Consider the following 3,816-nt stretch of genomic DNA (forward strand, 5'->3'; position numbering starts at 1 on the left):
AAACAGTGAAGCCAATGCAAAGTTGAAGAAAATGAACAGCTGAGGAATTTCACTGAGGAAAAACTCAAATTGAAGATTTTCAACTTTTCGTGGTGGCGTGACCCACCGTATAAGAATGATGATTTCAGACACCGCGTACAATTGTCGTAGGGTTCTGAGAATCAAATTCTTCATTAATTTCTTCACACTTAGAGTGTTATTCTTCATTGATTGAAGAAAAACGTTTCTTCATGTGTTGCACATCTAAGTCATCAATTTTGCATAAGTGTTAGGATGAGTGTCCTTTTCAAAGAACATTCGAAGATTCTAGGATATTTAGCTCACACCGCAACTTGCTAAATCTCTTCTCATCCAAGGGCTTTGTGAAGATATCGGCTAGCTGTTCTTCAGTCTTCACATGCTCAATAGAAATGTCGCCCTTCAACACATGATCGCAAAGAAAATGATGACGAATCTGAATGTGCTTTGTCTTCGAGTGTTGAACTGGGTTGTGAGCAATCTTGATGGCACTCTCATTGTCACAGAAGAGGCACATTCTTCATACTGACGGCGTAGTCCTTGAGAGTTTGCTTCATCCACAGCAATTGAGTACAGCAAGAACCAGCAGCAATGTACTCAGCTTCAGCAGTAGACAGTGATACGCAGTTCTGTTTCTTCGAGGACCAACAGACCAAAGATCGTCCGAGGAAATGACATGTACCAGATGTTGACTTGCGGTCCACACGATCACCAGCATAGTCAGAGTCAGAATATCCAATGAGATCAAAAGCCGAGCCCTTGGGGTACCATAATCCAGGTGTTGGTGTGTGAGCTAGGTATCGAAGAATATGCTTCATAGCCTTATGGTGTGATTCCTTCGGTGTAGCTTGAAATCGGGCACACATGCAAACACTAAGCATTATATCTGGCCTAGATGCACATAAATACAATAAAGAACCAATCATGGAGCGGTATACCTTTTGATCGAAGTCAATACCATTTTCATCAGTGCATAGATGGCCATTTGTGGGCATCGGAATTTTGACGCCTTTGCAATCTTGCATGCCGAATTTCCTCAGTACATCCTTGAGGTATTTCTCCTGATATATGAATATGCCATTGCGCTGTTGACGAATTTGAAGACCTAAGAAGAATTTCAATTCTCCCATCATAGACATTTGATATTCTTCACTCATCATATAGGCAAATTCATCACTATAACGTTGGTCAGTACAGCCAAAGATAATATCATCAACAAACAATTCACCATCATAAGATTGAGTGAAAAGAGTAGGGTCGAGTGAACCGGGTTTGAAGCCTTTCTTCATGAGGAATTCCTTCAAAGTATCATACCATGCCCGAGGGGCCTGCTTGAGGCCATAGAGGGCCTTATTGAGTCTGAAGACTTTGTCAGGATGCTTTGGATCTTCAAAACCTGGGGGTTGAGCAACATATACTTCTTCCTCAAGCTTACCATTGAGGAATGCACTTTTCACATCCATTTGATATAAAGTGATATCATGATGGTTAGCATAAGCAAGTAATATGCGAATAGCTTCAAGTCTAGCAACAGGTGCAAAAGTTTCATCGAAATCAATTCCTTCAACCTGTGCGTAGCCTTGAGCTACAAGCCGTGCCTTATTCCTCACAACAAGGCCATTTTCATCTTGCTTGTTGCGGTAGATCCACTTTGTGCCAATGATATTGTGCTTGCGAGGATCTGGACATTTAACCAGTTCCCAGACGTTGTTGAGCTCGAATTGATGTAATTCTTCTTGCATGGCCTGAATCCACTCAGGCTCCAGAAATGCTTCATCTACCTTAGTGGGCTCTGTGATAGAGACAAAAGCATAGTGCCCACAAAAGTTAGATAAATGTGAAGCTTTTGAGCGTGTGAGAGGACCTGGTGCTTCAATGTCATCGATGATCTTTTCAACTTGCACTTCTTTTGCAACGCGAGGATGAGCTAGTTGTCGTCGAGGAATTTGATCAGCATTTTCTTCAGCACCATTTTCTTCACCATTTTCTTCAGGTGCATTAGCTCGACGTTCTTCATGTTCTTGAATGAATTCTTCAGCAGATTCTTCGGCAGGAATGACATCCTCAGTAGCCTTGAACTTGATAGTTTCCTCAGGTGCTGGTTCATCTATCACAGTGGGTAGGTGCTCTCTTTGCGAGCCATTAGTTTTATCGAACCGCACATCTATAGTTTCAACAACCTTGTGAAGAACGTTCTTGAAGACTCTGTAGGTGTGCGAGTCCTTTCCGTAACCAAGCATAAAACCTTCATGTGCTTTCGGTGCAAATTTAGCATTGTGACGAGGATCTCTAATCCAACATTTTGCACCAAAGACTTTGAAATAACTCAGATTGGGTTTCTTGTCAGTGAGGAGTTCATAGGCAGTCTTCTTGAAGAATTTGTGAAGATATACTCTGTTGATGATGTGGCACGCAGTATAAATTGCCTCAATCCAAAAGTGACGAGGCATCTTGTACTCATCAAGCATAGTGCGAGCCATCTCAACAAGAGTTCTGTTCTTGCGCTCCACGACGCCCTTCTGCTGAGGAGTATAAGGAGCAGATAACTCATGAGTAATACCAAGTTCATCAAGATAGTCATCAAGACCAGAATTCTTGAACTCAGTTCCATTGTCACTTCTGATGTGCTTGATCTTCACACCGAAGTTGGTTGAAGCCCTCAAGGAAAATCGTTTGAAGACTTCCTGCACTTCTTGTTTGTAAGTGACAATATGTACCCAAGTGTAACGAGAGTAATCATCAACAATAACAAAGCCATAGAGAGATGCATCATTTGTGACAGCTGAGTAATGATTAGGACCAAAGAGGTCCATGTGAAGCAATTCGAATGGTCGAGTAGTGGTCATGGTAGTCTTCGCTGGATGCTTAGCCTTGGTCATCTTTCCAGCTTCACAGGCTCCGCATAAGTGATCCTTAAGGAATTTGACATTCTCAATGCCAATGACGTGCTTCTTCTTCTCAAGCGTGTGCAAATTCCTCATGCCTGCATGACCAAGTCGTCGATGCCATAGCCAGCCTTCTGAAGCTTTTGCAAGTGGGCACACGGCTGGTTGCGGTCCTGTAGAGAAATCAACAATATACAAGTCTCCTCTCCTAAAGCCTTCGAAGACTTTGGAATTGTCAGCTTCCATAACAACAACACAATGATACTTGCCAAAGACAACAACCATATCGAGATCACAAAGCATTGAGACAGACATAAGGTTGTATCCTAAGGACTCGACAAGCATGACTTTGTCCATGTGTCGATCCTTTGTGATCGCAACCTTACCTAGACCCAATACCTGACTTTTGCCTTTGTCAGCGAAGATGATATGCTTCAGATGCGATGGTGATAAGGGAGCATCCATCAATAGATTCTTGTCACCAGTCATGTGATTTGTACATCCACTATCGAGGACCCACTCAGTGGCTTTGGGTTGATCATCCTGCAGATGAATTAGTGCAGCTTACGAACGTCATATACTTCACCAGTGAAGAATATGACATCACAATTCATCAGACCAGGTTTTAGCGCGATCCATTTCTTCACCCAACATATCATCACTTTTATCTAGCATGTTTTGAACCTTTTCCAAGGCCTTTTGTTGTTTAGTGGCAATACAAACAAGCTTGGTATAGCTAGGTCCAAAATCATCATCAGATTCATCGTCACTAGACTCGGATGAGGAACATTCGGTTACCTTGGCACCTTTTGCCATGAGGCATGGTGCAGAAGATGATGGTTCAGGTTCGAAAGTCATCGTTTTGAGTGATTCCTTGAAATCCTCAAACCAGGGATCATGACAAGTTCGATGA

The sequence above is a fragment of the Aegilops tauschii genome, chromosome 7 (genome assembly GCF_002575655.3).
Source record: "Aegilops tauschii subsp. strangulata cultivar AL8/78 chromosome 7, Aet v6.0, whole genome shotgun sequence".
NCBI classification, from domain to species: domain Eukaryota; kingdom Viridiplantae; phylum Streptophyta; class Magnoliopsida; order Poales; family Poaceae; genus Aegilops; species Aegilops tauschii.